Here is a 27,063-nt window from a genome sequence, read left to right as displayed (position 1 = left end):
ATGTGTAAGCCGATTAACATAACGTTCTGGTTATCCGACTGCCGTCCCAGACCAGCTGTTTTCCAGCTAATTAAGCAACGCGTAAACAGAACGTGCCATCAGCTGCCTCATTTGACTACGAGCTCTTTGTTTTTCATGTTAAGTGGGCTCATCGTAAACAGTTCTGGGACGATGATGCCGAACAGCATTAAGTGGCACATTGACAGTAGGGCACAGAAGGCCACCCGTCCTTGTCACGAAGTCATCACTAATTCGTAAATACTTGTAACTGGTACATCTGGCTACAGAAAAACGGAGATATTGTGAAGATATTTGTGGTCAGAAAAGTAACACAATCCTAGTGCTCTTCCAAAAATACTTATATCCAAGAATATCTTTTTCCTTTCATAAGCTGATCAACAATATGTGAAACATACGTGCAGAAATCAAATTGTGAGATGAAACCGAAATTTTCTGCGTGCCTAGCCTGACAGTACAATATACAAGATTCGCTGAAGCCGAAGTACCAGATAGATTCAAGAGGTATTATGAGGTGGAAGTAGATGTACAGGTATTGCAGTGTTAACAGTATTAAAAATTCCATTATAACAGATTTCCAAAGTGTTTCATTTTATACCAGAAAAGCAATTTTTTGCTTTAAACGCTGCTTCAGATTTAAATAGTGCATGAGCGTGCAAACGTAACAACCAGAGTGGTGACATATACAAACATCAAAAAAACTTTTGCATCACCCCAGCCGGCCGGTGTGGCCGAGCGGTTCTGGGCGCTACAGTCTGGAACCGCGCGACCGCTGCGGTCGCAGGTTCGAATCCTATCTGGGGCATGGATGTGTGTGTTGTCCTTAGGTTAGTTAGGTTTAAGGGGTTCTAAGTTCTAGCGGACTGATGACCTCAGCCGTTAAGTCCCATAGTGCTCAGAGCCATTTCTTTGCATCACCCCAGTTCCCAGTACTCCTGAAGATATACGTTGAATCTGGTTATTGTAACACAGACGTCCCTTGGACTGTACAGAGATATCACTAAACGCGCCCAAAGATGTAAACAACCATGCTTGAGCAGCACCTATTAGACGAAGGGGGCGGGGGGGGGGAGAGGCTGGGGCGACAGCTGATCAGTTCCAGTCGTTCCACCAGGGAGGAGGTACACGGCTCGTGTTGTCTGTTGTTCACCCATGCCATAGACGGTCAATACGGCGGTTCGGTCGCGTCCGCATTTACTTCGTGCCAGGAAGGGCTCTAACAAAATGTGTCCAGGCGTCTCGGTTCAAAAATGGTTCAAATGGTTCTGAGTACTATGGGACTTAACTTCTCAGGTCATCAGTCCCATAGAACTTAGAACTACTTAAACCTAACTGACCTAAGGACATCACACCCATCCATGCCCGAGGCAGGATTCTAACCTGCGACCGTAGCGGTCGCGCGGTTCCAGACTGTAGCGCGTAGAACCGCTCGGCCACCCTCAGGCGTCTCGGAGTGAACCAAACTGATGTTGTTCGGACGTGGAGGAGATACAGAGCAACTGTCGATAACCTGCCTCGCTCAAGCCGCCAAAGGATGTTGCAGTGGATGACCTCTACCTACGTATTATGGCTCCGAGGAACCCTGACAGCAACGCCATCATGTTACATAATAGTCTTCGTGCAGCCACAGGACGTCGTGTTACGACTCAAACTGGGCTCAATAGGCTGCATGATGCACAAATTCGCACCCGACGTCCATGGCGAGGTTCATCTTTGCAACCATGACACCATGCAGCGCGGTACAGATGGGCCAACAATATTCCGAATGGACCGCTTAGGATAGGCATTACGTTCTCTTCACCGACGAGTGTTGCATATGCCCTCAATCAGACAATCGTCGGAGGCGTGTCTGGAGGCAACCCGGTCAGGCTCGACGCCTTAGACACACTGTCTGGCGAGTGTAGCAACGTGGAGATTCCCTGGTATTTTGAGGTGGCATTATGTGGGTGGACGTACGCCGCTGGTGGTCTTGGAAGGCGCCGAAACGGCTGTGCGATAGGCGTTTATGCCACCCTCCGACCGACAGTGCAACCATATCGGCAGCATATTGGCGAGGCAATCGTCTTCATGGACGACAGTTGGCGCCCTCGTCGTGCACATCTTGTGAATGACTTCCTTCAGGACAACGACATTGCTCGACTAGAGTGGCTAGCATGTTCTCCAGACATGAAACCTATCGAACATGGCTGGGATAATTTGAAAAGAGTTGTTTATGGACAATGTGACCCACCAACCACTCTGAAGGATTTACGCTGAATCGCCAGTGGGACAATCTGGACCAACAGTGCCTTGCTGAACTTACGGATAGTATGCAACGACAAATACAGGCATGCATCAGTGCAAGAGGACCTGCTACTGGGTATTAGAGGTACCTGTGTGTACAGCAATCTGGACCATCACCTCTGAAGGTCTCGCTGTATGATGGTGCGATATGCAATATGCTATGTGTGGTTTTCATGAGCAATAAAAAGGTCGGAAATAATGTTTATGTGTAGGTTCCGGAACTCTCGGAACCGAGGTGATGCAAAACTTTTTTTGATGGCTGTATAAAGGGCACACCCGTTGGCTGATGTAACAAAGCGCAGCTTACATCACTGGTGTTAGCAACATGAAATTTGGACGGAATGTTTATTATTTATCGTCCAGTTCACACTGAGAATGTATTTTATGCAGTTCAATGTTTTAGGAGCTGAAATCAGTATTAATGTTGTTGCAGAAAATACGCCGTCATACAAAGTAAGAATGAACAGCCAGGTTAAACCGTTAACGTAACATAGAAACTGGAGGAAAAAATTCATATGTGACGTTACGCCTGAAATTCTTAAATGGGTGTCCTCTTAGACGAAAATAATGTATGCAGTACAGAACGTAACGACATGACAGTATCGGATGATGTAGGTACTGACAGGTTGATGGAAGCGAAGAGCACTTTAACGTTGAGGTGTTCAATAAATAACAGTCTTAAATTCTCCTGAGTTTGGTCACTTGCTTCGTTTACGCCCATTCTCATGTACGCAATCCTTTAACCGCCGTTTAATCATTACACACCATACAAGGTTACCCCGACAGCCAGTTGTCATATACTAGCTACAGTATGCACAGACCCGTCTTTAAGGTCCGTTGCTAAGCGTAGGTATAGATGTAGCAAGTAAGAGGGTTATTCGGAAAGTAGGGCCCGATCGCTCGCTAAATGGAAAGTGCAGTGAAAATCCGATGAATATTTGCACAGATTTGTTGGGTAATGTCTCCAGTATACCCGTCTATCGCTTCACCTCACGCCGCGCTTTTTCAGTTCTGAGGGCACAGTGAGCACTTAAAGTCACCAGAAATAAAGTCTCCCGCCATATGTGAGTGGCTGCGATAGATTTCGCCTGATGTCACGCAACCCACACAATCTAAGTGTCATGCATTTCCTTCTTCACGACAATTCTTGGCCGCACACTGCATGGGCAACGAGGACGCTCCTGTAGCATTTTCGACGGAATGTGTTTCATCCCCAAACACATAGCCTGGACTTGGCATCTGCAAGTTTCACCTCAGTTCACGAGAACCGCTGGCTATGAGGACAACATTTTGGCACACACATCAAGCTACAGATCAGCGTAGTGAATTGGTAGAAGGCACAAACGGCTACGCTCTATGAGGAGAGTGTTTAAAAGTTAGTGCAATACTACGACAAATGTCTCAGTAGTAGCGGCGACTATGTAGATTCAAATGGTTAAAATGTTTCTGAGCACTATGGGACTTAACATCTGAGGTCATCAGTCCCCTAGAACTTAGAACTATTTAAACCTAACTAACCTAGGGACATGACACACATCCATACCCGAGGCAGGATTCGACCCCGCGGCTGTTGCGGTCGCGCGGTTCCATACTGAAGCGCCTAGAACCACTCGGCCATACCGGCCGGCTGACTATGTAGAGTTGTAGCTGCAAGGTGTATCTAATTGTTGCAAAAGAAATAGTTTTTTTACTTTCATTGTGGAGTCCATTGCGCTACCGATCGGAACTTACTTTCTAAGTAGCCCGCGTATATCGACAAATCACTGTCCATAGCCGACACAGAATATAATTCAGTATTCGATAACACTACGAAACTAGAGCGCAGAGAGTTGACAGTAAATTGTGGATATCTTCTTGGTTCTGTGCTGCAAAGTGTATTTAGTGACGAGTATAGCAGACTGTCTTTAGCAAAATGTTCAAATGGCTCCGAGCACTATGGGACTTAACTTCGGAGGTCATCAGTCCCCTAGAACTTAGAACTACTTAAACCTAACTAACCTTACTAACACATCCATGCCCGAGGCAGGATTCGAACCTGCGACCGTAGCGATCGCGCGGTTCCAGACTGTAGCGCCTAGAACCGCTCGGCCACTGTCTTTAGCAACAGTAAACACAGAACACGAGTGTTTCTGGGGGAATACATAGTAACTCATAAAAATATTTATGAGACACAGAAAACCGAACGTGTTAATAAACATGAAATTGTAGCACTAAAATCTTTCATTGAAACTTCCTTCTTGCAGATGTAAATAAATTTCTGTAAACTGAAGATAATGGTAATACATAGTGACTCAATCTTCATGGTAAGTTACATATTTTATTGGTCCAGTTGCACATAGACAAAGCGTCAAAGTTCACAATGTTACGTGTAAAAAGAAACATAAAGCGAAAATGAAATTCTTGAAAACTTTCACTGAGTAATGCATTGCTATCTTAACAGGCGTAACATCATTAATACTAACAGTCTTTGTCGCAGATAATTGACGTATTAAAATTATAAAATCAAGTTTTAGAACGATATCAACATGGACTGGTATCCCTGCATCTGATTAGTGACGTTACTATTCACATTCCTTTAAAATAGCATATTTATTTTCTAGTTTAATTAAGTGTGCGTTGACTGTACCTTGCAGTGCCGCGTTGTCGGATGTCTTCGCGAACTGCAAGGCGCGTTCTGTGGGGACAGCCGAGAGTGCTGCGCAGACAGTGATGTGACGCCGACACGCAGTCGCCGCCAATTACTTGGCAGAGTCGACAGCTTATTGCAAGCATCTGCCGGGCTCTTCCTCCCACCTGTATCGGATCAGCTGACTAATCAGATACCGGTGTCGTATTATCCTATCCAGGTGGCTGGTCGCAATACTTCTCTCTGGTAAACAGACTAACATTTATTTATTGCAAAATACATGAGCAGATGCGTTCTGTTTTGATGATAAAGAGCTGTACTGCAATTGACTTCTAACGCCAGGATTACAGGGTAAGACTTCACTGTGTAACTGGTCTTACTGGGCACAATACAAGCTCAGACTGCTGCGTCTGGTCAATTTGATCAGCCGATCTTTTATCTGGAGTTCTCTTTGATACGGAAGGAGCAAAGGGAAAAGGGAATCCGATGCCAAGCAATCTCCTTTGTCGTTCGTCTTGTCCTGTGACGCGTTGTCCGTGTTTCCTCAGCCTGTGGATTCAGACCAAATCGTGTGTTTGTGTTGCTCGGTATATCAGTGGTGTAAGTCGGCACGGGTGGTTAGGTGTAAGAATCATCAAAGTGCTCCACGTTTCGTTATTCAAGCCAGCAATACGTTTGTACATGATTGTGGCATGCACAGACGTAGAAAGTTCTTTCCGTTGTCCTTCAAATATCCAGATTCCCAAAGATCATGTTTTTAGGATGAGTACTACAACACTGAAACAACTGAAAATGAAACGCTTTCAGTTCTTCATAACAACTAATTGTCACTGAGCAGAGAAGAGAGTAATTAGCAACGTAGGAATCAGCCACCGATTCTCGGATTTAATAAAGCTTGAAAGAATTAGATAATTTATGCCGATGCCGCAATTACGGAAGTATAACAATAATAATAATAATAACCGGATCAAAAATGCTCCTATCCTGGGACAAAAAAGGCGAATATGTCATGGGCAGAGTTAAGGATGTAAAAGAAGGGAACTAGCATTTCGACTTATGCGGCAGCTTCAAAAACGTTTAAATCGAAACATCTTGACATAACGTGATGGCATTACTGATCTTGAGACATTTGATCTTTTTTATTTCTTAGTATTAGTAGCCTTGTTATGTGATACAACTCATCGTGTCAAATAAAGTAAGATGGTAGATGGTACACCACCAAGAACAAGTTCATCACCAGAAATCTTATGACACCAGAAATACTTTTTTAGCTATTACATGTATGCTCTTCAGCCATATAATGTTATTTGATGTTTACTGTGTCTTAAGAATGTAGTGGATATTGGGTGCAGGATGAGGGATTTGAGCCTATAAAGTGCAAGATGCCGATGTACCAAGATAAGGGAGCTCTCTGCGCCAGGGAAGAAGGATGTACTCGTAAAAAAGTGCGAAAATATCGGGATTTCTTTTTTAAGTCTTTGGAGCTGCCAGATAAGTCTAAAAGCTAGTTCCCTTCTTTCACATCCTTAACTCAGGCCACGACACATACGCCTCTTCTTATGTGACGATAGGAGGATTTTTATTTCTGGTTCCCAGCGCTTATTCTACCGTAATTTTGACGTTATACCACCACAGTTTGGCAACTAGTGATTTGATATAGGTTTTTTTATTGTCTTTCGAACCACATTGCCTACAGCAAACCAGAGGATAATGCCCTTACAAAACAACAGAACGACTATTAAATTCATGTATTTGTCTACCTTTTTACAAAATTTGAACCATTTCGCACAAGTCTGGAACATGTCAGTAGCACGTAAGAAGAAAACTCACAAAAAATGTGTTTTCTGCACGTAAACTCCGTAGAAAGTTAGATTTTTCAAATGAAGTTTTCCGTTTCGTCGCAGGAATGCATTTTCTAATTACTTGCATCACTGTAAACCGTTTCCGCGTACTAATGATTGTTACGTTTTACTTTCACCTCGACTTTAAACCATCGTATCTCCACGATGTATACAGATTATTGGATAAAAAGAATCGTTCTGACATTCATTCATTTACCTTAGTGCAAGGCTTAACTGATTCATACAAGTTAAAGTACGGAAGCAGCACGCTTCAAATACCTTCCAGAAAAACGTGTTTTTTGTACGTATTAGCACGTAAATTCCGAACGATGCACATAGAAATGGTGCCTTAATTTCAGCCAGATTAATATCCCTTGCAAAACGATTTATTGATGCGGACAATTAGGTTCGCCAATAGCTTTGTTTAATATACCGTAATAGCTACAGTAAGACAGATGTTCGAATGGCTATACATATGGCGGCTGGTTCGAGCCAAACCAGAATAATTCTACCCTATGTTCCTAGTTCAAATAGAAACCGAGCACGAAGACCCCAGCCCAAACTAGCATTCCGCGTGGGGTCTTCTCAAGCGCGTTTGTTACAGCGCTTCCGCGCTATGACGGTAATAATAACTTTCTGTGGCTCACTAGCCTAGTCGAAGTCTTTGAACTAGACACCCCTTCTAGGACTTGTGTGTCTCTAACCTACCACAGCTCACCAACCGGAGAAAGGGCACCTACGATTTAATCCTTAATGTACTGCATTAGTAAGAAATATAAAATCGGGGTTCAAAATTTTTTTCTTTAATACTCCATAAACTGTTGTTGAGTTAATAGCAAATTACTTTATTTCAAAAAATGATACTAAGTCATTACAATACATAAAATGTTCAGAGGATATGTTAAGTTCCATAGGATTATTCAGGCGAAGTACGTAAAGGGAGTGAGTAATCCCAAAAAAATCGATACAGATGTGTTCATTAGTCTCCGTATTGCAGTTGGCCGCTTTTCAGTGCTATACGTATGGGCTAACAGCGCCGAAAACGCGAAGTGACACCGAACGATAATTTCAGATCACTTTATTTGTGCTGCTAAAGTTGATTCTAACTCTAAAAAATTGAAAAATACAACAAAATTTAACATAGTATATATATTGTAACTACCATACAATACATTTCTTGCATGAATAAAAACGTGTTACAGGCCACTGAAGATGCTTCACAAATAAAACAAGCGAAACGCATATGGCAGTAAAGAAACCGCCTTCTGTTAGCTGCATAAACAGAACACAGCTACCCGAATTTTGAAACAACTAAGGAACGACGTGAAAACAGAAAAAAATGACGATACGAGAAAATTATTGTGGACCACCTCCATCACTTCATGCCTGAAGACTACCCCTATTGCGATGCCATCTTTCAGCAGGATAACTGTCATTGTTGAAAGGTCAGAATCGTGCTACAGCGGTATGAGGGGCATTATAGTGAACTCATATTGATGACTTGACCGTCAAATGTGCCTGAACTGCATCCATTGGAACACATATCGGACCCCAGATGCATTCCCCTAAAACACTACTCCGTAATGCGTGGGAATTGCATGGCCTATGCTTAGACATACGGTGCCACGTAGTTCCTGAATCCTGTCAAGGACCTGCACAATCCATACCAAGGAGAATCGCTGCTGTATCATGTTTGCATAGAAGACCAACACGATCTTAAACTGTGGTCATAATGTTTTGGCTCATTGGTGTATTTATTCTATGTAGACACCATACGAGGTAACAGGCACCAAATATTAATTATGGGTCTCCCGCTACATGCGCTTCATATTCTTTTAATTGTAATCATAAACAACAATATGAAAAGCTAAGCCTCCGACTACTCCTCTGCCGAGGGACTCGGTGTTTGTGTTGTCCTCATCATTTTATCATCATTCTTGAACATGGCGAGATTGGACTGTGTAAAGATTGCGACTTTCTATGGGCGCTGATAAATGCGCAGTTGAGGGCCCCACAAATCACACATCATCATCATCATCATCATTATCGGACTTGTCCCCCTGTCAAGCCTTTAGTGCCGACCGACCGCTGTATCATCCTCTCGTAATGGTGTCATTAGGATGAAGCATGAACGGGAGTGGGCTGAGCACACCGCTCTGCCGGCAGTTAGCTTCCCAGTGACTTTAGTCGTCACTTCTCACTGAAGCAGCTCCTCAGCTGGGCTCACCAGGCTGAATGTGCCATTCCGTCCACCAAGGAAAAATTCCTGGCAGCACCTCGAATCGAATCAGGGTGCTCTGCAGTCATACAAGTAGCTGCAGAGACGGACTGGGCGCCAACGTTACGTAAATAAGTTATGAAAGTTTGTGTGCAACTTTACATGTTTCCGGTTTCAGGAGATACAGGCAATGCACATAACACTACTGGCCGTTAAAATTGCTACACCAAGAAGAAATGCAGATGATAAACGGGCATTCATTGGAAAAATATATTATACCAGAACTGACATGTGATTACATTTTCGCGCAATTTGGGTGCATAAATGCTGAGAAATCAGTACCCAGAACAACCACCTCTGGCCGTAATAACGGCCTTGAGACGCCTGGGCATTGAGTCAAACAGAGCTTGGATGGCGTGTACAGCTTCAACACGATACCAGAAAGGCCCGTACAGGACCTGCAACATGCGGTAGTGCATTATCCTGCTGAAATGCAGGGTTTCGCAGGGATCAAAAGAAGGGTAGAGCCACGGGTCGTAACACATCTGAAATGTAACGTCCACTGTTAAAAGTGCCGTCAATGCGAACAAGAGGTGACCGAGACGTGTAACCAATGGCACCCCATACCATCACGCCAGGTGAGACGCCAGTATGGCGATAACGAATACACGCTTCCAATGTGCGTTCACCGCGATGTCGCCAAACACGGATGCGACCATCATGATGCTGTAAACAGAACCTGGATTCATCCGAAAAAATGACGTTTTGCCATTCGTGCACCCAGGTTCGTCGTTGAGTACACCATCGCAGGCGCTCCTGTCTGTGATGCAGCGTCAAGGGTAACCGCAGCCATGGTCTCCGACCTGATGGTCCATGCTGCTGCAAACGTCGTCGAACTGTTCCTGCAGCTGGTTGTTGTCTTGCAAACGTCGCCATCTGTTGACTCAGGGATCGAGACGTGGCTGCACGATCCGTTACAGCTATGCGGATAAGATGGCTGTCATCTCGACTGGTAATGTTACGAGGCCATTGGGATCCAGCACGGCGTTCCGTATTATCCTCCTGAACTCACCGGTTCCATATTCTGCTAACAGTCATTGGATCTCGACCAACGTGAGCAGCAATGTCGCGATACGATAAACCGCAGTCGCAATAGGCCACAATCCGACCTTTTAAAAGTCGGAAACGTGATGATACGCATTTCTCCTCCTTACACGAGGCATCACAACAACGTTTCACCAGGCAACGCCGGTCAACTGCTGTTTGTATATGAGAAATCGGTTGGAAACTTTTCTCATGTCAGCACGTTGTAGGTGTCGCCACCGGCGCCAACCTTGTGTGAATGCTCTGAAAAGCTAATCATTCTCATATCACCGCATCTTCCTCCTGTCGGTTAAATTTCGCGTCTGTAGCACGTCATCTTCGTGGTGTAACAATTTTAATGACCAGTAGTGTATTAAATATGGGCCTCCTGCTGCATGCGCTTTATGTCTTCACTTCAGATATACGAGTATGTGCGAATACTCAGGTATATTTAGAATGACAAAGTCACGAAGAATATTGCTTTAGCGACTTGCAACTATTCGTTGTGACGATGGGAGTAGCTGAGAAACGAAGAGAAGCTCTATTTCTGTTGATAAACTTATTAGATTATGAAAAGATACTATACACTGATATCATTTTTAGGAGGAAACCCTGCTGACTATATCTGCCTTGTGTGTATAAATACTGCTTACATAAAAATTTTCAAGGTACGTTACCAAGGTTTCTTGTTAATACGGACGAACGTTTTGTCAAGTGGCTTACATTATAAGGATGCATTAAGAGTTGATATAGATTATTATGACGAAATGACAACGCGGTTGTAATTTTTTCTTATTGAAACTGACAAAAACTTTGGAAACCCACGCTCGAAAACAATAACATTCTTAGATTAACTGGATCACCTTATGTAATCAGAACTATAATACCAATTCTTGTAATTTTATTCTAAATGCGACTCGGGTTATTCGAAGCCATATCAGATTAGATGTTTTTGACAACTGTTTGCCTACTAAGATATGCAAAACTAAGAGCATTATGGTAAAGAATAGAGCAGTCTCCTATGGATCCTGAATAACTGTTGGTACACCTTTCTACACATTTGTTTAGTGTTGTTTCATTCAGGGCATTCTTTCTAATCTTACTATGTTACAAATGTTACTGCGACATGTTATGCGTCAGTTTTGTAGTTGCTCATTTCATTTTGGGCTGGAAAGCAGGTAATAGTTTAAAATGGCCACCAAAATTTGTCCCCATTATTACAAAACGTCTTCTGGAATTACGTGTAATCAATTATAGTTAAATCCTAGGTAAAAGTGTTACATTTTACAGTTTAATTAGTGCCTTAATGACTACAAAACTTTCCATATCTTAAACCAAAAAAATTAGAACAAAACTGTTAAATATTTTGTCAAATGTTTTTTCTAAAAGACAGAATTAAAATAGCTTAGAGAAAGATTTGTCGCACCTCTGAATGACACTTGATATCATGTAGAGGAAGTAAAGCGCGTGAAATGTTTCTCTAATCTGTTTTATTTCTTACTTTTACACAAATCATTTCACACAATATTTGACAGTCTTTTTTAATTCCTTTTTATTTTTAAGCTTTGTCAGAAAGCATGAAATATATTCAAACATTGATCGGTATTCTATTATTACTAAGTGTATACAGATAAAAAAAAGCAGACAAGTTTCATTTTATGCTGTAATGTTACTTTATTTTTTCAATGTTAAAGAAATAATTCCGTAATTATACAGCAGTGTAATTTTTTCTACTCTAAATAGCTAGGTTTTAAAGAGATGAAGTTTTGACACATCATATACATAGCTGGCAGCAGCTGCTCGTGCGATATTTTAGTTCTCCCTCAAGTCACTAATTACTGTTTCTTATTTCTCTGACTACTTTCAAGCAATTAATTTTTTTTTTTCAGAAATAGACCTCATGCTGATCGGTTTGGCACACCTTCTGTCCATTTCCCGTACTGAATGACACAAGTGTCTTTAGTTTTTCTGCTGAGATACTATTTAAATTGTTTAGATTGAGCTTTTCACGAAAATCGTATTATTAATTATTTTTCCCTCTGCTTTTTCCACTTGGTATGACGATCAGTTTCGAGAAACAAACTCGAACTATACGACCTGGTGTCGTTTGTAAAATTCTTATCAAAGAGATTATAGTCATACAGCGATCACTTGTTACTTGAGTTTCAGATCTCGTTGACTTGCATCACTGTGGCAGCTCTCAGAGTGTGGTTTACACCGATGGACTGGGAAGAACGTCTCTTTGAAAAGGGCTGAACATAATAAGAGGATATCCAGGCAGCAAAACATTTGCATACATTCTTTTCTGTCTTTAAGAACCTGGCGACGAGTTTCAATACTATAATGATTCGTAGATAGTGAAATACTACGTCATTACTTTACGCCGACGTTGGCATGTGGACTGTATTTACAACATGCAGTTGCTCGGTAACAAAAGTTAGAGTTCATTGTCAACGATATTAGTTGAGAGGATTTTTTGGGACAATTTATTTTCCGTTTCACCTTCTGTGTGTGTGACGTCTATTTTGTTGTGTTACAGGTGAGTGAAGATCTGTCACTAGACCAAGCTGAGCTGCCTTTGGCTGGTGTTCGTTTCTCAGCAGCGCTTCTCTGCTCCTTGTGCTGGCAAAGCATCGAAAACGCCGAATTGATTCTACAAACCAGGTCAGTACCGAAGATGTTAATAACAATACACGCTTATCGAATCAACGATACAAATCGGCGATACCTCTTGTGTATGTCCAGATCTTAAACTGAAATTAACAGCTTATGTGACTTAAAAGGTGTAATATTAAAACACTCGCAGCAGGGTGTGTATATACACTACTGGCCATTAAAATTGCTACACCAAGAAGAAATGCAGATGATAAACGGGTATTCATTGAACAAATATTTTACTAGAACTGACATGTGATTACATTTTCACGCAATTTAGGTGCATAGATCCTGAGAAATCAGTACCCAGAACAACCACCTCTGGCCGTCATAACGGCTTTGGTACGCCTGGGCATTGTGTCAAACAGAGCTTAGATGGCGTGTACAGGTACAGCTGCCCATGCAGCTTCAACACGAAACCACAGTTCATCAAGAGTAGTGACTGGCGTATTGTGACGAGGCAGTTGCTTTGTCACTATTGGCCAAACGCTTTCAATTGATGAGAGATCTGAAGAATGTGCTGGCCAGGGCAGCAGTCGAACATTTTCTGTATCCAGAAACTCCCGTACAGGACCTGCAACATGCGGTCGCGCACTATCCTGCTGAAATGTAGGGTTTCGCAGGGATCAAATGAAGGGTAGAGCCACGGGTCGTAACACATCCGAAATGTAACGTCCACTGTTCAAAGTGCCGTCAATGCGAACAAGAGGTTACCGAGACGTGTAACCAGTGGCACCCCATATCATCACGCAGGTTGAGACGCCAGTATGGCGATGACGAATACAAGCCTCCAATGCGCGTTCACCGCGATGTCGCCAAACACGGATGCGGCCAACATTATGCTGTAAACTGAACCTTGATTCATCCGAATAAATGACGTTTTGTCGTTCGTGCAACCAGGTTCGTCGTTGAGTACACCATCGCAGGCGCTCCTGTCTGTGATGCAGCGTCAAGGGTAACCGCAGCCATGGTCTCCGACCTGATGGTCCATGCTGCTGCAAACGTCGTCGAACTGTTCCTGCAGATGGTTGATGTATTGCAAACGTCGCCATCTGTTGACTCAGGTATCGAGACGTGGCTGCACGATCCGTTACAGCTATGCGGATAAGATGGCTGTCATCTCGACTGGTAATGATACAAGGCCATTGGGATCCAGCACGGCGTTCCGTATTATCCTCCTGAACCCACCGATTCCATATTCTGCTAACAGTCATTGGATCTCGACCAACGTGAGCAGCAATGTCGCGATACGATAAACCGCAATCGCAATAGGCTACAATCCGACCTTTTAAAAGCCGAAAACGTGATGGTACGCATTTCTCCTCCTTACACGAGGCATCACAACAACGTTTCACCAGGCAACGCCGGTCAACTGCTGTTTGTTAATGAGAAATCCTCATGTCAGCACGCTATAGGTGTCACCACCGGCACCAACCTTGTGTGAATGCTCTGAAAAGCTAATCATTTGCGTATCACAGCATCTTCTTCCCGTCGGTTAAATTTCGCGTCTGTAGCACGTCATCTTCGTGGTGTAGCAGTTTTAATGGCCAGTAGGGTATTATTCTGAAACAATCCTTCTGCTTATAACGATTTGTTAGAAAATACGAGCCGGCCGAAGTGGCCGTGCGGTTAAAGGCGCTGCAGTCTGGAACCGCAAGACCGCTGCGGTCGCAGGTTCGAATCCTGCCTCGGGCATGGATGTTTGTGATGTCCTTAGGTTAGTTAGGTTTAACTAGTTCTAAGTTCTAGGGGACTAATGACCTCAGCAGTTGAGTCCCATAGTGCTCAGAGCCTTTTGAACCATTTTTAGAAAATACGAAGTGATCGTTGGTAACATCCTAGCTGTCTGAAATTTAAAATGGTGAAACCAGGTACACAGGTGTATAACGAAAACATCATTTTTCTGAGTACCACGTGGATGACACACAGAAGCAAATAGCAAATGTATTTTTAAAACAGTATATGGTACATATTCGTTGTAATTGTGAAAATTATTGTCTCTGGCAACTAATATACTACAGTACCCAATTGCGATTATTTCGTGAAACGTCAGCGATAACAAACGCTATTTATACCAAGCAATAGATAACGATCTGTGAAAATGTGTATCTCTCGCAACTAATAGAATACAGTTCGTGATGGTAGTTATTTTAAAATTTGTCAGCGATAACAAACGATATTCAAGCTCAGTAAATGTTTTACGAAGTTCCATATTTAGTAGTCAAGGTGCTCCAAATGGTTAGACGGAATAACATGATACTTCTGAAGTGAATTGTTTATGGCTTTGATGGTCTACGGAATACAAACCTTAGAGTGAAATGTTAGTATAGCAGGACTTGACAGCTTATTTACTATACCGTGACTAAGAAAATACACCAGTTAATATTGTAATTGAACTAAAGGAGTTGCAACTAATTGGATCTTGAATGTACATACAGCATGAAATCAAAGTGCGAATGACTGGAACTGAATTTCTACCGACTTCTTCCTAATAATAGACTCACAATTAGTTACTCCACCATAACACTCGAGTTTTAGTAGTTGTCATTTACTGTGGCGTTAATTTGAAGCTTTGAGAGTTCCATCAAACAGAGCTGTGTGAAAATTCGAAAGCTGTATTTCCTGATGTATATATTTATCTTGTATTCAGTCATATATCTTATCAAAATACTCAGTACTGGTGACATACTGATTTTTAATTGAATTAGGAAACGATTACAAACTGATCTCTCTGTTGTTGCATAAACCAATATAGTCTAGAAAATTAGGTTGCACATGTATCACGCACAATAGTCGGTTCTATTTACTGGAAAGCAGATATATGAATTAGCCACAGGCAAAACTTTGTTTATAGTATACCAATTTATTTTTATAATTATGAGTTTACAGAACACTCTCAAGCCGCTTAAAAGTTTCGTCCTTTCGACTACGTTTAACAATATTCTTTTCATTCGTTTAATTTAACTGAGAGCCCGAAAAATTTCCCGGTGAACTCTGCTTTACTTCAAGCTATCTATTGGGCGATTTCATACCGATAAATACGGTTTCGAAGGCGAACTTTGAGGTACGGTACTGATTTCGATATTAACTCTTTGCACACACGGCTGGTATATTTTATCTTCTTCAGTAATGCTTAAATCATGCCGGGATGTAGAGCATGCGTTTCACTCTCATTGGTTGGTTCATTTTCGGAAGAAATTCATTCTGTGTACTAACATAGAACATGAATGCTGGCGGAATGGGAGTAGGAATTTTCGTAATTACAGAAAATGCCGCCTATGATTTTGCAGCTGTTGAGATACTAACACACCTTTTTTCTTTTTCGATCTGTAGCGGAATGACAATAGCTTCATTTGTTGTTTTGCGGCTGGTACAAAACATACTTTGTGTTTGACAGATCAGTGCAGTACGATGGCGATGTAGATCGAACGCCCAACTTAAAAAGTCTCTCATACCTATTTTTGAACGATGCAGTATTTAGGGATCTGTTATTCTTACTCAGTTAGAATTCTTACGAAAACTAACTGTCCTTGCAAAGTAAATTCACTCATTTCTACGTTGCGAGATCTTTAAGATACATGACAAAAGATACAGTTCCACGAAAACATTGTGTCAGCTAAACTGCAGTGGTCATTTCAGAGTCATCACATATACATTACTGGCGATTAAAATTTCTACACCAAGAAGAAATGCAGATGATGAACGGGACAAATCTATTATACTAGAACTGATATGTAATTACATTTTCACACAATTTGGGTGCATAGATCCTGAAAAATCAGTACCCAGAACAATTACCTCTGGCGGTAATAAGGGCCATGATACGCCTGGGCATTGAGTCAAACAGAGCTTGGATGGCGTGTACAGATACAGCTGACCATGCAGCTTCAACACAATACCACAGTTCCTCAAGAGTAGTGACTGGGGTATTGTGACGTGCCAGTTGCTTTGCCACCATTGTTCGGCCACCATGGACCAGACGTTTTCAGTTGGTGAGAGATCTGGAGAATGTGCTGGCCAGGGCAGCAGTCGAACATTTTCTGTATCCAGAAAGGCCCGTACAGGACCTGCCACATGCGGTCGCGCATTATCCTGCTGAAATGTAGGGTTCCGCAGGGATCGAATGAAGGGTAGAGCCACGGGTCGTAACACATCCGAAATGTAACGTCCAGTGTTAAAAGTGCCGTCAATGCGAACAAGAGGTGACCGAGACATGTAAGCAATGGGACCCCATACCATCACGCCGGGTGATACGGCAGTATGGCGATGACGAATATACGCTTCCAATGTGCGTTCACCGCGATGTCGCCAAACACGGATGCGACCATCACGATGCTGTAAACAGATCCTGGACTCATCCGAAAAAATGACGTTTTGCCATTCGTGCACCCAGGTTCGTCGTTGAGTTCACCATCGCAGGCGCTCCTGTCTGTGATGCAGCGTCAAGGGTAACCGCAGCCGTGGTCTCCGACCTGATAGTCCATGCTGCTGCAAACGTCGTCGAACTGTTCCTGCAGATGATTGTTGTCTTGTAAACGTCGCCATCTATTGACTCAGGTATCGAGACGTGGCTGCACGATCCGTTACAACCATGCGGATAAGATGCCTGTCATCTCGACTGCTAGTGATACAAGGCCATTGGGATCCAGGACTGCGTTCCGTTTTACCCTCCTGAACCCACCGATTCCATATTCTGCTAACAGTCATTTTATCTCGACCAACGTGAGCAGCAATGTCGCGATACGATAAACCGCAATAGCGATAAGCTACAATCCGACCTTTATCAAAGTCGGAAACGTGATGATACGCATTTCTCCTCCTTACACGAGGCATCACAACAACGTTTCACCAGCCAACGCCGGTCAACTGCTGTTTGTGTATGAAAAATCGGTCGGAAACTTTCCTCATGTCAGCACGTTGTAGGTGTCGCCACCGGCACCAACCTTGTGTGAATGATTTTAAAAGCTAATCATTTGCATATCGCAGCATCTTCTTCCTGTCCGTTAAATTTCGCGGCTGTAGCACGTCATCTTTGTGGTGCAGCAATTTTAAGGGGCAGTAGTGTATATGGCACGCTAATATGAGGTCACTTCTTAGTGAATCTGCAACGTTTCGTGTGAGCAGCTTTCACGTGTGGGGGGGGGGGGGGGACACAGTGATCTATACTATTTACTAGCTGATAAACTCGGCATGGACTGAAAATTTATTCCAATCTTCTGTTAGTCAATCTTCCTTCTTCCATCTGTACATCTCTTCCTTCGCGTATCCTTTTATGTCCTCCTCTACATTCCCACCTCCTCCTTCCACTCTATCTACCCTCACATCTCTCTCCATCTTCCCTTTTTCCTCCTCGTTTCAGTCCATCTCCCCTCTCTCGTCCATCTCTTCCCCGCTCTCTCTGTTCGTCTTCTCCTTCCCCCCTCTCTGTCTGATTTCTCCTTCCCCTTTCAGTCAGTCCATTTCCTCATCCCCCTTTCTCTTCCTCCACCCATTCTCTGTGCAACACCCCATTATCACCCCACCCTGACCTTAGTGGGGGACCTGGTGGATTTTACGCTCACAGTATTTATTTCCAGATAGTAAGTAATATGTGTACCAAGTTTGGTTGAAATTGATCCGGAAACTAAGGTGAAGATGTTGAACAAATGCCATTATGACATAAATTGTTCGCATATAATCATGTCTGACTGTCTTCTATTTTACACCATAAGACAGAGAGGCTTGTTAAATTTTAATGTGATATTCAGACGTGTGGCTTGAATTTGTGCCTTGAAGCACGCAGACGAAGTTACTGGATCGTGCAATGCTGATTCACGCGACGTAGTTGACAAACTGAACACCTCAAACAAGTGACAAATGGCACTTCCTGCTGAAAGTTCCTAGTCTAGTGGTTATATTGTGAATTAATGCGAGCCGACGACTAACTTATTTCTAGGTAAAGTGAAATTACCGCTGCCTGTTCAATGAAACCAATTCATGGTAATAAAAGACGAAAGTTGATTTATTATACCATTCAAAAGGGTTATTTGAAAAAGTAAATAAGACGAGCGAGTGCAGTGCGCCTTGCTACCAGAAAATAATAGGTAAATTATTGTTGTACCTTGTCTATGTGCACAAGGCCAACGCCCACACGGTGTATCTTAATATTCAGCCAAACTGGCGGAGAAAGACATTAACACTGTCAGGTACCAAAATTTACCTGGAAGACTGATGGATAACGCACCAAGATACTTATCTGAGCAGCTCTCGAATGGAAAGTTAAGGAAATCAAAACTAGATATTACAACAAATCAAATTGTTGAAACAAGTTGCGTTCTAGAAAAACTCAAGTAAGTGAGCTGCAGAGAACATGGATGCAGATCGTGTACTTACGTTTCCTTAAGATCAGCAAAGTGTGTCGAAAGGTACCTCTAGTACCTTCCGCCGCGGAAGTCGAACACGCGCCAGAACAAATGCTCGTGGTCAGCCCATAGAGGGCTCCGCCTCAGCGGCGGCTATTCCGCGCAGCGGCTCTCGCGCAGCGAGGGCGCCACCGCTACGCCACGTGCATACAGCGGCCAATAGCCGCTCCCTCCGGTTTTGTATATAGGGACCCGCTCTGCCCTAGTCCAGCATCTAGAGGGTTGGATCCCTTCCTTCGAAAGCGTCAGATTGCAAAGCCTGGGCTACTCTCAGGGTGGAATCTCCGTCTTCGTAGATTGTGTCTGTCTGTCTGTCGGTGTGTCTGTCTGCCCGCCTGCCGCTTGCTGCTGTAGCGGTTCGTCCGTCCGTCCGCCTGCCCGCTCGCCGTTCGCCGCCGCCGCCGCCGCCGCCGCCGCTGCTGCCTGCTGTCCGTCCGCCTGTTCGTCGCCGTCCATCGCTGCCGCCGCCTGCTGCCGTTCCGTCCGTCCATCGCCGTTAGTCTGCTATGAGTACTCCGACCTCCACTGTCATCTACACCTCCTCCTCCCTCTCTCCCACAGTCACTTCCTGGAGTGCCGCCCCTGGCCTCCCTCCTTACGTCTCATCTCTCCTTCCCCCACTTACCCATCCCCCTATCTCCTCCCCTGCTGTATACCCACACCTCTACACTCTTCCTCCAGCCTCCACACCCTCAACGGCTCCCACTACTACCCCAGCCCTCACATACGCCTCTGTTGCCGCCTCTGCTGCCACCCCTCAGGTGGTCAGCTTCCCCTCTCCCACCCACCCCATCGCTTCGTCGTCTGCATCTTCCGCACGCATCACGTCGCGCCGAGCCACCGTCGCCACCAATGAACCGGCTGCTTCTCCCGGCCCCTCCACTACGCCACAGGGATCTGCCACCCGCCACCTCCCTCTCCTCCCCGTCCCTCTCCCCTCCTCCCAGCCTCCAGTCTCCAAAAAACCCCAAAAGCGCGTTATTACCGACTCTGCACCCGCCACTTCCCACAAAGAGTCAGCACCACCTCCCCCTCCTCCTGTCGTCTCCACGGACACCACCCTTCCTCCGGCCACCCATATGCCGACCCCCATCCTCCACACCTTTGTCCTGTCAACTCCTGATCCTAAGTTTCTCGACGCTTGTACCCTCACCGTGGAGATACGAAAGTACTTACCTGGTGCTCCCATCTCCCAACTCATTCCCTGCAGCGACTCAGTCCTTATCGAGTCCCTGTTCCCAACCGTTCACACAGACCTCCATGCATAAACTCCCATGAGTTATGTTAGGCCCCCACGCCTCTCTGACACCCTTCCTTTCCACTTCCACTCCTCGTCAGCCCCAGCTTCCCCATCGCCCCCCCACCTACACTGCTGTGATCACCGAGCTCAGCCCGGTGATCATGGAGGATGAAGTGTTGGCAGAACTGAACTCCCACCCGGACTTGAAAATCCACTCTGCCCACTGTATCCACAATGCCTCTGGTCCCACTTACCTCATGCAGGTCTTCTCTGAGTCCGCCCCCTCCATTGACCATCTCCTCACCCAGGGTGCCCTTATTTGCCACCATCGCCACCCTGTTGAATCCTCCAAATCCCCTCCCTAATCCTACCATTGCCAGCGGTGCCTCATGTACAATGACCACCTGACTCCCAACTGCAAAAAACTCCTCACCCGTCCCCATTACAAGGCCTCCCACTTTCTTAAAAATTTCCCAACCTCGCTGCTCCTCCTTCCTGTAACACCTGCAATAGCCCTCATCCCCCATACTCCCACAAGTGTAGGGCTAAACCCCCTCCATCCACCCCTGAGCTTACAGTCCCTGTTTGTCCTGTTGATCCCTCTGTCCATCCCAACAATTCCCTCTGTCCACCCCCCATGGCCGAGGACATCATCCGGTTCCTTACCGATGTACTCCAAAACTTTTCAGCACCCCCACACCTTCCAACAAATCTCCCTTGCCGCTTGCTCCATTTTCCACCTGAACACCTTCGCCACTTACTCCCACAGCCAAGCCCACTTCACCTTCACCCACCTCAACACCCTAGTTTAAGCCTCTTCCCTTCCCTCTCTTCCCCCCCCCCCTTCTTTCCGCCATGGTGTGGCACAAGTATCGCATCCTCTTCCAGAACTTTCGCTCCTTCCGCTCCAACAAATACCTACTCATGCACACCCTCTCCCACCACCAGGTCCACACCTTCCTCTTGAACGAAACCTTTCTCCAGCCCCACCATTCTATCCACACCTCTCCCTATATCCGCCACTGCACTGATGCTCCTGGTCCTCATGCGCAGGGTGGAGTCGCGATTCGCCACCTTAAGCATATCCCCGTCCGGCCACGACCTCTCCTCAATGGCCCCACTGAAGGCCTTATCGTCAGCGTCTTCTTCCCCTCCCTCACCATTACCTGTGCCATCATTTATGTCCACTCCACTGCTCCTCTTCCTTATGACTTCATCTCGCACACTGACCGCACCTTCTCCTCCTATGTGATTGCCGCCGACCTCAACATCCATAGCCGCACTCCTGCCGCCCTTTGGCGGTGGCATCAGTTCCTCTCCACGATCCAAGGTGACCTTGTTCCCCTTCCCCAGCACACCCAACCCAAAAGTGACACCACCCCCTATGTTTTCGTTGCCTCTGCCAACCTCCTTGGGCATATCGCCGTCGCCGTCCTTGACCCCACAGGTAGCGATCACCTCCTTGTCCTTTTCACCATAACGTCTGCTCACCGCCCCCCTCTGGCTCCGCACCCTGCACCCCCTCCCAACGTCGTCTATGACTATCACCGTGCCAACTGGGATGCCTACTGGGACTCCACCTCCACCCAGGTCGAAAGCCACCCACTTACCTATTGCCATCCTGACATCATCCACACCTTGTCCTTCCTCCAGAAGGTAATTACTGACGCCGTGGAGGCCCATGTTACTACTAAAACCATCCACCCATACCATCCCACTCTCCCTCCGTGGGCTGTCCTCCCCCTCTGTGAATTCCGCCGCCTCTATCGCTCGTTCCTGCGCACTCGTGACAGGGATACACTCCAACGCCAACGGCAAATACAGCGACACGTATGGAACCTTATTACGGCAATGAAACGCCGAGACTGGCGCCAAACCTGCACACGACTCAGCACCACACTCCCTATGAACTCCTCCAAGTACTGGTCCGCCTTCCATCGCCTTACTGGTTCCCTTTCCGTTCCCACTATCCCCTTCTCCATAATGATCGCCCCCTTCCTGACAACCTCAGTAAGGCCAACCACTTCGCTTCCCACCTTTCCGAGGTCTTCTCCATCCCAGATGATCCCCACTTTGATTATTCTCTTTTCCGCACCGTCATGGAACGTGCCGATACCTCATTCGCTCCACTTGCTCCTAGTCTCCAGTATTTGGGGCAGTTGCCCCCCTCTGACATAAACACTCCCATCACATCACCCTGGTCACAGCCGTGTCACCTACTGCCACCTTCGAGAAAGCCCCTATTCATTCCTGACTGTCCTCGCCCATCTCTATAATGTCATCCTCTCTACTGGCTTCTACCCTGACCTGTGGAAGATCTCCTGCATACTCTAATTCCTCAAACCCAACAAACCCCCTTCTGCCCCCTCTTCCTATCGTCCCATTTGCCTCACCTCCATTTTCAGTAAGGTCTTTGAATCCATCCTCTCCCACCGTATCCATCAGCACCTTACTCAATACCACCTCTTCCCCCTTACCCAGTGTGGCTTCTGGCCCTCCTCTGAAGACCAGCTCCTAAACCTCATTCACATTCTGTCCCTCCTGCTCAACTCCCATCGCTCTGCTATTTCTGTTTCCCTTGGCCTCCAAAATGCCTATGACCATGTATGGCAGCCCGGTCTTCTCTTTAAACTCCAAACCTACGCCTTGCCTATCAATTTTGTCCATCTGGATGCTTCCTTCCTCTCACACCGTCCTTCCTATGTCGCCTTCCACAACACCAACTCCTGCATCTTTTATCCCACGGCTGGCGTCCCCCAGGGTTCTGTCCTCTCCCCTCTCCTTTATCTCTTGTATACGGCTGATATGCCCAAGCCACCCCCACCAGTCCACCTTCTCCAGAAGGCTGATGACACCACCTTCCTGGCTCTCTATTCTACCCTTCAACGGTCCCAATGTACACTCCAAACCCACCTTAACCAGTTCACCACTTGGTGTAACCAGTGGTTCCTCTATCTCAACCCCATCAAAACCCAGGCTGCACCACTCGCTCCTTTCGCCTCCATGATTTCTACCTCACCCTTTATGATCGTCCCATCCAGCTCACCCTCACCCTGAGATACCTTGGCCTCACCCTAGACCGACACCTCACCTGGACCCCTCATCTCCAGACCATCCAGCAGGAATCCCATTTCCACCTCCACCTTATGAAACTCCTGTCTGGCTGGACATGGGGATTGCATCCTTCTACCATCTCCACACATACAAATCCCTCATCCGTCCTATCCTCTGTTATGCCAGTGTTGCCTGGATCTCTGCCCCCACCTGCTTTTACAAGGCCCTCCAAATCCTTGAACGCCAGGCACTTGGCATTGCCTTCCATATCCGCCTTCCTTCCCCCACATGGTTCCTGTATGAATGGATCCCCTTCCCCCACCTCCTCCTGTTCCTCCGACATCTCCGCATCCTTTACATTGTCCGCAGGCTTGATCCCCCCCACCCTCTAGTTTCCTCCTTCCTCTCCACCCCCCCCCCCCCGTCTGTTGTCGCGCGTCTATCGCTGTATCCCTCCCTCTCTCCACCTCCACACCCTCCATCTCCTTCATCAGGGCAATTTCGAGCGCCTCCCCCTCCCAGATGACGAACTTTGACGTGACATTTACCCCTCCTTCCAACAATAACCTGGCCTTGTTCCCCCCCCCCCTCCCCAGGGCTCCCTTTTTCCTCTCCGCTCCTTCTCCCATAGCGGATTTTCTTCCTTCCCCCCCCCCCACCCCCTGAGACCCTGCACCCCATACTTGCCTCTTTCCTTCCCACTCCCCTCCCTACCTGGCCCTCTTCAGCGCGCCCCCCCTTCCATCTCCCCCCTCTCTTCCCCTACCTCCCTCCCTCCCTTCTTCCGGTCTCCCTCATCTCCTTGCGCCTCGCAGATCCTCCATTTTGATAATCGTCAGTGTGCCACGTCAGTGTTGTGTTTAGTGCTGTTTCTCCTATGGGTCAAGAGGTGTGATTTTAATTGTGTACTGCCTTGAGGTTCGCCGTCAGTGTTTGTTATGTGCTACGCCATCCGTCGATACTTTTTATGCTCCACTAACACAGTGCCTTGTGTTCTTTTAATTGTCGCACTGTGTGGCTTTGTGTGTGCGCTACTTTTAAACAGTTTTTTATCTCCATTTTACAGTCGCCCCTTTTTTGTCAATTGCCTTCCTTGATGTTCCCCTTTTTATATCTATGTTCACAATATTCTCTCCTTTGTATATTTTTCACTGTCTTCTATTGTTTGTTCTATGTCTTTCGGCTGAAGAGCAGCGCATATGCTGCTGCCAGCCCGCCCCGTTGGGGAATTGAAGCCGCACCACGCAAAGAAGAAAAAAAAAAGAAAATCCCAGTCCAGTCAGTCTGGTACTCGCTCTGGATTGCGTTTCTATCTCGGCGGTACTGCGTTCTGGTCGTTGCTCGTTGTTGACATTTGCCTGGCTCTGGTTCGGAGTGGATTTTCTGTTGGTGTTTGTGTTGTGGTTTCCACAAGCCTCCGTTGTTTCTCTTCCTTGTTGTGTCGGTGGTAGTCGGTCGTGGTCGGTTGTTGTAAGTTATCATTGGTCTGTCGTCCGACTCGTCCTTGTGCTTACCCGATGGTGCGTGCTCCACCGCCGGCGGCTTCCCCGCCTGGCGGCTCCGATCCGCAGCCCAAGGCGTTCCCGCAGTTGGTTTTGGTTACTACAGTACCAGACATCCACAAGGATAGAATCCCTCAAAATCACTTCTCTACACGCCTTGCTCCATAACCCTTCCACCTAAAAAGCCAAAAACTCTGCATGGAGTGAGAAAGTCTATGTTTTGCCAATGTGACGAGCTAGAACTGTCTCTAAGTAGGATGGTGCTCTTCTTTGCTATTGGTCAGCTTTACACGCCAAGAAATCTGTCTAGAGCAACACAGTCCTGTTGACATAAACAAATTGTTAGAGCAAATGAAACTGTGAGAAGTGGCACAGCACTCTCTCACTTTAACAACTCTGGCAGTCAGATTAACATTCATATTTTAGGTCATGATCTTGGTGCTCCCTAGTACTACATGTGGCATGTGTGATTTACGAATTTTATGCATGAGAAAACTATGGGCAGAATGTTCATATAACTGCATGTGTAACCTGTAGAGAACTTGTACAAGAGAGGCTGTAGTCGAGGCAACGGAGAACGGGGGAAGAGATTATTGTCTTTCAATTCCCCATCGGGGCGGGCTGGCAGCAGCATAAGCGCTGCTCTTCAGCCGAAATCGCGGCAGACTATGAATTAATATTTCATAGTCATAGGTGAATTAATATCTCATAACGATAGGTGACGGTAATGTCACAGTACATACAAAAGTGTTTCAGGTCTACTAGATATAGTCAATAAATACCAACATGCTATTTTCAAATAGTTTTAAGTCAACCTTCTCAACCACTATACTACCAGAAGTGGTAGTGCTGACCATCACTCCCAAATAATACGTCATTTACCTAACAAATTTTACTGAAATATCTCCTTTTGTTCCTCAGTTACGCTTCAGTGTCATTCCCTTTTGGGTGTAGGTGGTCCTTAACCCCACAGCGCTTCTTTACAGGTAGTAAGTGACCAGTAAACCACAAATTCTTTAAAGAATCCAACTCCCATGTTGAAACAACTTCAGATATCTGATAAAATTGAGTTAGTGTGTTAAATATTTGGCGTTAAACAATTAAATGAGAGGAAGCTTAGAAAAGGCTCGAAACTATGTTTAAAGTTTGTTGGAAGTCGCTAATTTCTCAAAATTATCAAATACTGGATGAGAACAGCCTGGATAATTTGCGCTCCGTTTTATGAGAACATAGTTTTCACGCATCCCAATGTTTATGACATCATGTTTCCTGAACAAAAATGGTTCAAATGGCTCTGAGCACTATGGGACTTAACATCTGTGGTCATCAGTCCCCTAGAACTTAGAACTACTTAAACCTAACTAACCTAAGGACATCACACACGTCCATGCCCGAGGCAGGATTCGAACCTGCGACCGTAGCAGTCGCGCGGTTCCGGACTGAGCGCCTAGAACCGCTAGACCACCGCGGCCGGCGTTTCCTGAACAGTGTGTTACACAGTGATATAAGTATATTCGGTGGCACATATGTAGATGCGCCTGCAAAATGTGTCGATAAAAGACTTAGTTGTAGGGAAGTAATAAATTAAAACGTAATTCCTGATGTGATAGCTCTACTGCATGAATAGCGAAAAATATATTTTCCTTTCATCATTATGTGCGGTGGAAGGGAGGGAAAAGAGGGGGGCGGGGGTGTCACTTGGAAGTCGTTTCGTAAAAGTTGCAAATCATGAGTCAACTCTGTTGCAAGTCGCTAAGTGCTCCCATTCTCAAGTATTGGATGAATGTAGTCTGCGTATTTACGCTTCTTTTTCCATTCCACCTCCATCCCTTTGAGAGATACGTGGTTCCTACCCCCATAGTACTTCGTTGCAGAAAAGATATGTATACCAGATTTGGTGAAATCGATCAAGTAGTTTATGGAGAGATGTTGGACATACGTACTTATGTTACGTGGGTGCATTAGAAAGTAATTGCTGACAATTTTCATGTCGATACTGTTAAAGCATTTTGAATAAAACAGATGTTGTTAACAGTCTACATCTCTATTCCGCACGTCTGCATATTTCTTCATATCTACGTACTGTTGCGCGTAATACAGGGTGATTCAAAAAGAATACCACAACTTTAAAAATGTGTATTT

General features: G+C 45.4%; 1 protein-coding gene across 1 annotated transcript in view; it reads right to left on the bottom strand.

Annotated features, from left to right (window-relative positions):
• Positions 1-19,189, bottom strand: part of LOC124777180 (hemolymph lipopolysaccharide-binding protein-like) — a 49,631-nt gene extending 30,442 nt beyond the window's left edge. Inside the window, exons 1-2 of the mRNA XM_047252491.1 lie at positions 19,097-19,189; positions 4,928-5,094 (exon numbers count right to left, since the gene is read on the bottom strand). The gene's annotated coding sequence lies outside the window, so the exon portion shown is untranslated. The remainder of the gene's footprint in view (positions 1-4,927; positions 5,095-19,096) is intronic.
• Positions 19,190-27,063: the final 7,874 nt, after the last annotated feature.

Source organism: Schistocerca piceifrons, chromosome 2 (genome assembly GCF_021461385.2).
Source record: "Schistocerca piceifrons isolate TAMUIC-IGC-003096 chromosome 2, iqSchPice1.1, whole genome shotgun sequence".
In the NCBI taxonomy this organism is placed as follows: domain Eukaryota; kingdom Metazoa; phylum Arthropoda; class Insecta; order Orthoptera; family Acrididae; genus Schistocerca; species Schistocerca piceifrons.
This window is presented reverse-complemented; position numbering and strand designations above follow the sequence as displayed.